We start from the raw sequence: 12,385 nt of genomic DNA, 5'->3' as shown, positions 1-12,385 counted from the left end.
TTGCTAAACTCTCCTTTGGGAAGGATTCCAGCCATTTAGAAGTCTTGTCCTTAAGTGAGAAAGGGAATAGAAGTAGTCTATAGGTGTCAGGATGAACACCATTAGACTTCATAGTATCACATATCCTCAGGAAGGCGGTTAGATGTTGATTGGGGTCTTCTTGGACACCTCCTCCGAATGAACAATTGTTCTGAACAAGGGTGATGAGTTGTGGCTTTAGTTCAAAGTTGTTGGCATGTATGGTTGGCCTTTGGATGCTACTTCCACAGTTTCCTGGGTTTGGGTTGATGTAAGAACCCATAACTCTTCTCTCTTGTCCAGCTTGATGCGCTGGACCTTCTCTGCCATGGTTGTGAGCCTCTTCTTCATGATGGTTCTCCATGTTTTCATCCATGTCCGGTTCAAAGTACTCCTCCTCTTCCTCAGCACCAACTACTCTCTTTCCTCTTGCTTTCCTCCTTAATCTAAGGAAGGCCCTCTCAGGTTCAGAATCAAAGGAAGTTGAAGCCCCGCTTCTTCTCCCTGTCATACAACCAACAAGGCACAAGCAAGGAAATAGATGCAGAAAGTACTCTTGTTAAAATTGCTGTTAGTGTGAGTGATGCAATATATCAAACAGTTAGTGGGTTAGTGAACTGAATGGTAAATAACTAAAAAAAAAGGAGTAGGGGGGAAGGGAGGAAAATAACCAAAACTGAAAGTAATTAACTCAAACAGAAATTTAAATCAAACAAAAGAAAAATGCTCAATCTAGTTATCCTCCAATTTAGTCATTGTTGATACAAAATCAATCCCCGGCAATGGCGCCATAAACTTGATAGCACGGAAACTTGTCTCTCAACAATTTTCCTTCGGCAAGTATACCGAATTGTCGTCAAGTAAAAACTCACAATAGAGTGAGGTCGAATCCCACAGGGATTGATTGGGCAAGTAACTTTAATTAGAGGAATGTTCTAGTTGAGCGAAGCAGAATTTGGTTTGAGAGTTGCCGGAAATTAAATGGCGGGAAAGTAAATAGCAGAAAATGTAAATGCTGGAAGTAAAGAGATGAAAGTAAATGACGGAAAGTAAATTGCAGAATTGTAAATGGGAATGGAGAAGATGCTCATGAAAGTAAATTGCAGAAATTAAAGAGAATGGGTAAGATCAGAAATGGGGATTCATTGGGCTTAGGAGATGTTGCATTCTCCGGATCAAGTTCATTTTCATCTCTTCCTCAATCAATGTATTCATTGATCTCCTTGGAAATCTTAAGTGATCGAATTCCAATTCCTTGGTAATTGAATCTCTCAAATCTTGATTAATAGCCAATTCCTCGGTCAATTGCTCATGAGAAGAGATGAAGTATGGTCACTGATTATACCACATGCATTCCCAAATCAAGTGTTGGTAGGATTATAGTCACCATACCCAACCAAACCCAATTTGGTCCAACATGAGAAAGCATTTCTAGCATGATCTCTTCATTCCTCTTCCAAGGTTCAGAAGAGATCCAAGTATGAATAGCTTCTTTTCCAAGATAACTACCCAATTGGATGAAGATTGAAAGCTTTCTAGTAAAATCAAGAGAAAAGATAGAAGAAGAGTAATAAAAATTAGTATTGATCCATCAAATTACAACAGAGCTCCCTAACCCAATGAAAGGGGTTTAGTTGTTCATAGCTCTAGAAATGGAAAACAAAGATAGAGAATACATCATGAAAACTAGAACTAGAAGTGCAGAGAAAGTAAATTATACAGAGAGTAGTTCTCAATTTTCTATCCCTCCCAAAAGCTATTTCCTGATTCAAAACTACCCCTATATATACTACTCTTCTGATCTTCTAGTTGATTCTTCAAGTCTTGGATATGGGCCTTTGGATCTTGAGTTTGAAGTAGTTATCTTCTGCAGTGGGCTTAGCTTTACTTGCAGAGAGAAAGTGTGAAGTAGGAAGGGTCTTTAGCTCAGGACGTTAGTGACGTTAACGTTAAGTGAGAGTGTGGGTTCGAGAACGTTAGTGACAATCACCTTTTTCACTAACGTTCCTCACCCAGGGATAATCCAAGTTAACTTCAACGTTAGTGGCACCAACGTGACCACTATCGTTGCCTCTTGGTCCTTCGCACACGTTATTGGGACTCACCTTTTCCAATAACGTTGAGAGTCCTCCCTCCTTACGTTAGAGTTCACGTTAACTTAGTTAACATGGCTCTTAACGTAGGCTTGCCAATTCTTCGAGAACATTAGTGACACTTACCTTTGTCACTAACGTTCCAAGGTACCCCTACTTCCCACGTTAGAGTCCACGTTAACTAAGTTAACGTGGCTTCTAACGTGGTAATGATAGCCATCTCCAACGTTAGTGACAAAGGTGAGTGTCACTAACGTTGGCTCATCATCCTATCCTCAACGTAAGCTTCCACGTTAACTAAGTTAACGTGGAAGTTAACATGGCTCATAGTGGCTCATTGTGGCTCATTCCAACGTTAGTGACAAAGGTGAGTGTCACTAACGTTGGCGATTGTTTGCTTTCTCCACGTTAGCTTCCACGTTAACTAAGTTAACGTGGCAACTAACGTGGCTCATTGTAGCTTGGCCAACGTTAGTGACAAAGGTGAGTGTCACTAACGTTGGCTTCTCTTTTGCTTCCCAACGTTAGAGTCCACGTTAACTGAGTTAACGTGGCTCTTAACGTGGCCACTTATGAGCTTGGTCCAACATTAGTGACAAAGGTGAGTGTCACTAACGTTGGCCTTATTTCTTTCTTCCACGTTAGAGTTCACGTGACTCTTAACGTGGGCTATGATGGCTTTCGAGGACGTTATTGGCGATTACTTTTCTTATTAACGTTGCAAGCTAGCTCCCATTCCGCATTGGTGGTCACGTTAGTTAGACTAACGTGGCTGCTAACGTGGCTCTTTCTTGCTTCCTTTGTCCTAAAATCAAGCAATAAAGTGCATCAAAGTTCTAATCCACATCATGAGACATGCATCATCCAATTTGTCATTTAATTCATGCAAAATTCTCATGAAATCATATAAAGTGCATAATGTATGCTAAAAATCAAGATGTAAGTGAAATTCTGCCCAAAACTTGCTTATTTCCTAAGAAAATGCATGAAATTACCCTAAAATAGTAAAGAAAAGGTCAGTGAAACTGGCCAAAATGCCCTGGCATCACCACTCTCCTAGAAGCATCACTTTTGCTCAATTTATCTGATTCAAAGCCCAAGTGAAATTCAAAGCAAGCAGAGCCCAATTGACATCACTCAAAGGCTCAAGGATTATCTAGAATAGGAATTTTGCATTTTAGTATCATTTGTTTTCAATTTGAATTTCATTTTGTAATTTAGGAATGCCTATAAAAAGGCTTTAGTTCTGTTAGGAAAAAGGAAGCGCACAGTAGGAGTAGGAGTAGAATAGGAAGCTCAGGCTAGAGGATTAGAGACTCCAGATCTCTCTTGGAGGATTAGAGACTCTAGAGAGCTTAGCATAGTTGATACACTTTTATCTTTCTGCAATTGTCAATTTGGTTTATGAAATTTTAGTTTCTGATACTTCTCTCCTGCAATTTTACTTTCTGCAATTTTACATTTGAGCTTATTGTGATCTGAATTTACTTTTCATGCAATTTAAGTCTTCTGCAATTGTTCAGAGTTCTGATTTACTACTTTCATTTAATTTCCCAGCACCCAATTCCCTTTACATTTGATGCAATTTGCTTTTCTTGCTCTTTAAGTTTCAGTCATTTTACTTTCTGTAATTAATAATTCTTGCAATTTACTTTCTACTGCTTTAATTTCACCTAATTCACCACTGTTAGCTTGACTAAACTAATCATCTCACTAAAGTTGCTTGATCCATCAATTCCTGTGGGATCGACCTCACTCCTGTGAGTTATTACTACTTGATGCGACCCGGTACACTTACTGGTGAGTTTGTGTGGAATCAAATTTTTCCTTCATCAAGGGTGAGGATATATGTATGGCCAAGTGAGCTAAAATATGGATCTTTGACTAACTTAAGTTCTCACCTAATACACACACACTCTATATAACTCTAAAATTATGCCAGCTACCCAAAATTCCTACTTTTACACCACATACTCATGTATCAACTTTTAATTTCACCCCATATGCAATGATCTTTTATTAAACTTAGCATTGGGATAATTTTATCCCCTTATTCGCTTATTTACTTAATTATTTGAATATTTTTTGTCTTTCTCTTTTTTTTGAAAGCAAACATAACATATCAATACACATGAGTTTTTAATTTTTCTGGTCTCATATGAGTATGCACCCAAATTTCCAATACTTTTGTCACTAAAACACAACACACTTTCATCAATCCAAGTTCCCACAGTTTTCCACACTTAATTGATACACAATCTCTAACTTAAGCTAACCAAAGATTCACTTGGGGTAATTAATTGTTTTTCCGCTTAAGGCTAGTGATGTGGTAAAATATAGAACAGAAGGGGATTAAAAAGGCTCAAGGTGGCAAACAACGGTGATTGAAAGGGCAGGCTATTTGGAATAAGTGAGCTAATAACAAATGATGGTCTCAATCATATGCAAGCATGTAAATACACTAAACAATGGACATATAGAATGGAACAAAGTAAAGATTGCAATCATAGAGAAGAAAACACACAAGAATAAAAATTCATGGTTAAATAATGTAACCATATAATTAAGCTCAAAATCTCACAGGTTGTGTGTTCTTAGCTCAAAAACCATGTTCTAATTTACAATCTTGAGATAAGTTTAACACAAATTTTTTAATTTGAATTAGTGAAATGCTCTAAAATAGGGTCTTTAAAAGAATTTATCACTCCAACCAAGTAGTGGTAAAATATGCACAAAATCAAGCAACATGCAATCAAACATGCAAATGCAATAAGTAATTTAACAAGGAAAATTAAACAAAATTAAACATTGGTGTTGAAATAGGAAATGACTAACCCATGGAAGTCGGTATCGACCTCCCCATACTTAAAGATTGCACCGTCCTCGGTGCATGCTAAGATGTGCCAGTGGACAGGTTGTTCCAACTGATGTTTTTCTCCAAAGGTTGTGCAGAGGGACTTGTCTGTTGTCCCATATAGAAGTTCTTCTGTTTCCCTTCTTGATGGCCATCCTGAAAGAAGAGAAAAGGGAAGAAAAGTAACCCAGAAAAAAAGATGAGAAAAACAAATAAAGTATGAGTGGGTTAATGCTAAATAATGAGAGTCTCAATTACATGGTAGCTACAACATGCAAGTAGGAAGATAGTAGAAGTACATGGCATGCCAATAGTGCAAAAATGCAATAATGGGAGAGAGAGTGGGTACTGAAAGATAGTGTAAGTGCATATAAATACAAATGGAATATAAGTATCATAAAAGATTAGCATTGACTTATGAATAATAATACCCAGCAATATAAAACAAGTCACTAAGCACCAAAATAATACAAGAAAAGAGACAACAGTTGAATAAGAGCATTTAACACTAAAGGAAAAATAATAAACTTAGAAAAGAAAATAAAAGTATGCACAAAATTAAAATGCAGTGAATGAAAGTATGCAAATAAATTAAGTAAAATGGAATGAAAGGGAGTAAGGATGAGAAGGTAAAGAAGTAAAGAAGAAGGAAGTAAGAAAGGGGGAAGAGAGAAGTAGAAAGGAGAGAGGAAAGAAGTAAGAATTGAAAAATAGAGCGCGACGCGCATGAGCATCACCCGCACGTGTGAAAACTGAGTTGGCCATTCGACGTGTAAGCGTCACCCACACGTACACGTGGATGGTCTGGAAGCGAAAGGACGCGCCCGCGTCAGGGACGCGTACACGTGGGGTGGTTTTGTGCTTCTAGCACAGTTCCAGCGCGAGGTCAGCACAACTCTCGGGTCAAACACCCATTTACGTCGATTGCTATATCCACGCGTGCGCGTGCTTGATGCGTACGCGTGGGTTTCCCATATTGCAAGTGACACGCACGCGTTCTAGACGCGTACGCGTGGGTCAAAGTATGCGTAGAGCACACCAGCCGCACGATTCCATCACAACTTTCTGTTCGTTGGATGGGATAACAAAATTTGGAATCGACGCCCACGCGTGGCCTGCGCGCACGCGTGGGTTGCCCCTTTTTTTTATATGCAGAATGTAGGTGATGATGCAGAGATTATGAATGAATACTAATAAAAATAAGATAAAAATAAAACTAAGAATAAAAATGAAAGATCATACCATGGTGGGTTGTCTCCCACCTAGCACTTTTAGTTAAAGTCCTTAAGTTGGACATCTGGTGAGCTCCTTGTCATGGTGGCTTGTGCTTGAATTCATCTTGAAACTTCCACCAACGCATGGACTTCCAATAAGCTTCAACATCTCCAGATAAATTCACCAAGCCTTGATGAAGTTCTCCACAAGCTTTGAGCTCCCAAAGTCGATCCTCTTGTATGCCCGGATCCCAAATCTTGATTCTACACCCGTCTTCAAGTTGATCATCATGATTCTATCTGGGTGGTAAGCAATCCGAATTCTCACTAAGGCATCCAAAACAGCTTCCTAGATCCATTCATTCGAGCTCTACACCACCCCTTGTATCTATGACTGGACTTTCCCATGGAGGTTCCGTATCTCCTAAGTCTTCAACCACTTCCTTTTGTGTGATAATTTTGGCTTTCTCCACTTGCTCTAATACAAAATCAGACTCCTCCTTAATGTCTTCCTTCACTAATTCTTCAACCACTCCTTCATCTTCAAGGGTCTCTACTACCTCCACCTATAGGGTCTCCTCTAGCTTCTTATGAAGTATGAATTTGCGAAGACGATCCCTTCCCTCTTATTCCATGTCAATAGCATAATTAGGATCATCTTGCTCTTGGGTTGATGGATATGGGTATTCTTGCACGAAGGGTGGTGGTGCACTAAAGCTAGAGGGTTGAATATTGGAGGTAGAGGGTTGGTCCCTGCGGGATATAAGATTTTGGAGTTTAGAGGTGAGACCAATGAGATTAGAGATAAGTGTGTTGTTATCCAATGGAGGTTGGGGTGGATAGGAGGGTTCATTTGTTGGGAGAAAGGGCTCATAATACGGAGTGGTTCTTCTTGATAAGGATATGGAGATGGCGTATATTGAGGTGGTGGTTCTTGAGAGTAGTTGTGTTGGGATTAAGGTGGTTCTAAGTATGGCTCATAAGGTTCTTGGTATGGTGGGTAAGAATTAGGGTCATATGGGGGTGTTCGGTGGTAAAGAGCTTGTGAGTATGGTGGTTCAAAGCTATGTTGAGGAGGGGGTTCATAGGTGTATGGTGGTGGTTGTTGATAATCAGAAAGGTGCTCACCATAGCCGTTATCTTGGTATGCTTCTTGGAATGGCTCTTGACCATAGTATGTTGGTGGAGGTTGTTGCCAAGAGGGCCCATCTTTGATTCTCCCATCCTTGATGCATATTCTCATTGTAATCTCCTCTTCCTGCAACATAATTATAACCAAACTCATAGCCAAAGGGGTGAAAATTCATAGTAGCTAAAGAAAATAAAAACAAAAACTAGTAAAAATAAGCAACTACATCCTAAAACTAACAAAAACTAACAAATAAGCAAGAAGCAAATATTTACAATAACCAATAATAAGGCACACGTTTGCAATACCTTGGCAACGGCGCAAAAAATTGACGTGGCGGAAATTAGTCGATTAAGAAATTAATATAGAATTAACGTTGCGGGTACAGTTCCTAATCGACGAAAATCCGCTTATCAATTTAGAAAGAGTTGTCACAAATTTTAGAATGAAAATACTGGGAGTATGAGTCCCAGGTCGTCTCCCAACGAGTTGACAAAAGAGTGCTATTTTATTAGTCAGGAGTTTTTCAAGAAATTTTGAGAGTTGGAGAACAGAAAAATAAATAATTGTATTTGAAAGCAATAAAATTTAGCAAGAGAATTTATATAATCAAATAAAAGCCTTGACCGGGAGAAGATTAATTGGAAGTTCTATCCTTGTTGGATTTTCCCAAGTGTAATATTAAAAGGTTGCTGTTCTACTTAGTCATCCCTTACTGAATAAAGAAAAGTTAAGTAACTAACTAACCAACTATATCTCAAGTCCTAATCCTCTCCCAAGGAAGGATTAGAGTCAGAGACTAGAGAGCCAGCCAACAACTTCCAATTAAAATTAACACTTGAATATTCCAACTCAAGGGTTTCCTCTTAATCAACTCCTAAGTCAAGTTGGGAGTCTACTCCATTGACATGAAAATTACTTGCAGAGTATTAAAAAGGGAATAAAAGGAAGACATGATAAAAATAACTGAAAATTAATTAAAAGTAAAAATAGTTCTTTGCATTAATAAATCCCAAAATCATAAACATACTTATCCAAACAGGGTTAATGGGCAATAAAAAGAGTAAAGGAATAGGAAAATAAACTAGAATAATGAAACTTCAACAGAGGTAGTGACTCTTCTCAATATCCAAAGCAAAAGCATAAGAAGCATAAAAACTAAAAATCTATGAATGTGAAAAACCTAGAGGAAGTAGTAGTTTCTCTCTTAAGATTCAAAACTCAAACTAAAACTGTGCGAATGAGAATGTCCCTTGAGTCTCTGCTTGTCCCCTGGCTCTAGTCTGTGTTTCTGGGCCGAAAACTGGGTCCAAACTCGGCCCAAAATTGCCCCCACCATTTTCTGCGACTTCTGCAGGTCGTGCATGTCACGCCTACGCGTAGGTCACGCGTGCGCGTCGTTTGGCGAACTTCCATGTCACGCCTACGCGTCAGGCACGCGGACGCTTCGCCGTGCAAAACTCCAATTCGCGCGCACGCATGAGCCATGCGTGCGAGTCGATGCTCCCTGGTTGTCTCCTTTATCTCTTGTGCTCATTCCATTTTTGTAAGCTTCCTTTCCATCCTCTAAGTCATTCCTGCCCTATAAAGCGTGAAAACACTGAACACACAGATCATGGCATCAAATGATATAAAGGGGAATTAAAAATATGCAATTTAAAGGTCTAGGAAGCAAGTTTTCAATCATAGAACAAAATCTGGGAAGGAATTGTAAAATCATGAAAATCATATGAATAAGTGTGCAAAGACTTGATAAAAACCACTCAAATTAGCACAAGATAAACCATAAAATAGTGGTTTATCACTTAGGTTGAGGAGTGTGTTTCATTTAAGTGTGGGAGAATGTTGGGAAACATTGGTAGTAAATGAAAATGTTGCCTTGGGTATTTCATTGAAATTTTGGAAAATGGGTGCATTCATGTATGAACTATTGAACCATATGCATTTATTTTGATTGAAAAAAAAATCAAAAATCAAAAAGGGGACAAAAGTTACCCCCAACGAGAAAAGAAAAGAATAAGGAATGCATATGTGATGTAAATGAAGAACCGTGTGTGTGAAAAGTGAGAATGGAAAAGTTAGGTTGTATATTTTGTGATTTGGGTAATATAGGTTGAGTTGGATACTTAAACTAATCAAGGATTCAATTGGGTTAGTCCACTTAGCCATATTTATCCTACCTTAACCCTAACCCCATTACAACCCTATGAAGTCCTCATGATAATTGCATTCATGCACATAATTGTTGATTGTTATATGAAAAGCAAATCTTTGAAAACATGATTAGAGGAGACTTGAGTGAATTGACCCTAAACATCGAGTGATTAGAGTGTATACACACACCTAGTGAGGGTTCAACTACTCAATTCTATGTTTCCACATCTCTTATCATGTATTCTTGCAAGTTACTTCATTTTGATGAGTTAAATAAATTCTTTAGATTTTGTTTGCATTGAATTACTTCTTTGCTTGGTCCTATATGTCTGCTTGGAGTTTGATTGTTTGTTTTCACCAAATCATAGGAACTATAGATAGATGGATAGGTATATGTAGTATATACATACTTGCATGTATATAGATGATGCACCACTATTTTGTGGTACATTTTGTGCTTACTTTAGTGGATTTTATCAACTTTTCTCACATTTATTCAATGAAATAGCATGGATTTGTAATTTTCTCCTAATTTGTGCTTAAGTGTGAAAACATGCTTTTTAGGCCTTTAATTGGTTAATTTTAATTCACCTTTAATTCCATTCGATGCCTTGATATGTTTGTTAAGTGATTTCAGGTTTAGAAGGCAAAGATTGGGTTGAAGGAATGAAGAAAAAGCATGCAAAAGTGGGAGAACTCATGAAGAAAAGAAGGAATTGCAAAGTTTTCAATCCTGACCTCTTCGTACTTAATCGGTCATAACTTGATCTATAGAGGTCCAAATGAGGCGGTTCTAGTTGCGTTGGAAAGCTAACATCCGGGACTTCAAATGATATAAAATTTGCCATAGTTTCTCTGCGTTTAGTGACGCGTACATGTCAATCCACGCGCACGCATCGCAGATCAGCGTGGGCCATTTTTGGGGAAAATGTGGCCAGCGATTTCTAGCTCATTTTGGGCCCAATCCAACTCATTTTATGATGCTATTGAACCCAAGGATTTAAGGGGAATGAACCAAGGAGTCATAGTTTAGTTTTCATCATGTTTTAGGTTAGAATTCTAGAGAGAGAATTCTTAGATTAGATTTAAATCTCTTCTTAGATCTAGATTTTAATTCTTGTTTTCATCTACTCTTCCTTTCAATTTCTTGTTGCTACATATTTACTCTTTTAGTTCCTTTTTTTAATTTCTTATTCTAGTCATTTTTATGTTCATGCACGTTTTTTCCCTTTGATTTCAATTAATGCAATTTATGTTTTATGTTCCTTTATTGTTTAATTGCTTTATTCTTGTTATTTCCTTGCATTTGGTAGTGTTAGATTTTATATTTCTTGTCATTTTACTGTGCTTTTCTTTTATGCTTTTCTTGTTGGATTTTAGTGTAGATTTTTCTCCTCTTAGCTTGGGTTGAGTAATTGGAGACTCTTGAGTTATCAAACTCTTTTGTTGATTGATAATTGGAAGTTGCTAGTTGACTTGAATTTCACTAAAGCTAGTCTTTCACTATGATTTGACTAGGACTTGTGGACTCAAGTTGATTATATCCACTTGACTTCCCTTTATAGTTAGAGGTTAATTAAATAGAGCAATGGACAATTCATGTCACAATTGATGATGATAATGAGGATAGGACTTCTAATTCTCATTCCTTGCCAAGAGCTTTCTTAGTTATTAGCTTATTTCTCTTGTTATTTACATTCCTTGTCTCTTATTACAAAAACCCCAAAACATTCCTTCATAGCCAATAACAAAACACTTCATTGTAATTCCTAGGGAGAACGACCCGGGATTAATACTCTCAGTTATTTTATTGGGGTTGAACTAGTGACAACCATATTTTGTTTGATGTGAGGATTGTTTGTTGGTTTAGAAACTATACTTGCAACGAGAATTTATTGTGAAATTCTATACCATCAAATTTTTCTTCATCAAAATGGCACCGTTGCCGGGAAATTGCAATGGTGTTATGTTATTGGCTATTGTGAATATGTTAATATTGTGAATATCTTGCTTTTTGGTTAATTCTTGGTTTTGCTAGTATTTAGGAGTTTACTTTTTCTTTGGCTTTTTGATATTTTTGTTTTGAATTCCTTTTGTTTTGAATTCCTTTTGTCCATATGAATTCTCATCCTTGTGGTTTTGGATATGGTTGTGACTATGTTGTAGGTAATGGAAACTTGAATGATGGCTCACATTATGGGAGAGATGAATTCTTGAGAAGGGAGCTATATCCATATGAGCAACCACCATGGCAACCTCCTCATCCAAGCTATTATGATTGCAACCCCTCCTATAATGCATATCATTCCAATGGATATGATGGTTCTTATTATGATTATGCCACACAAACACCATCATTCCATGCACCATACTCTCAATATAGTCCTCAAACACCATCATTCCAACTACCATATTCCCAACCCACATCCTATTTCCATCAACCACCTCCATACAATCCTAATCCATATCCTCCATATGCACACACTTACAACCATTATGAACAAGCACCCATGTAACCACTACCACTTCAACATCACTACCCCATGGATGATACACTTGGTATCATTTCTCAAGACCAAGAAGAGCTCCAAACCACACTCACTCGTTTCACCTCCGCCTTCCAAGAGCTTATATCCCGTATACCCCTATCTTTTACCAACAACCAAAACACCTTCCAACCTCCAAGCTTGGATGAACCTCCTTTCCAACCACATGATGAATTCTCCTTTTCATCACCACCCTCCATGGAAGAACATCCGTATCCATCAAGCCAAGAGCAACAAGATCCCAATTATGTGATTGACATGGAACAAGAGAGAAGGGATCGTCTTAGGAACTTAATGGATCGGATTCACGTATCATACTTTAAGGGAAGCAAGAGGAGGCCCAAAAGGTGGAGTTAGTAGAGACCCTTGAAGATGAA

The sequence above is a fragment of the Arachis ipaensis genome, chromosome B6 (genome assembly GCF_059453495.1).
Source record: "Arachis ipaensis isolate K30076 ecotype BB chromosome B6, ASM5945349v1, whole genome shotgun sequence".
NCBI lineage: Eukaryota > Viridiplantae > Streptophyta > Magnoliopsida > Fabales > Fabaceae > Arachis > Arachis ipaensis.
The sequence above is the reverse complement of the archived record's forward strand: the minus strand, read 5'-3'. Positions refer to the sequence as shown.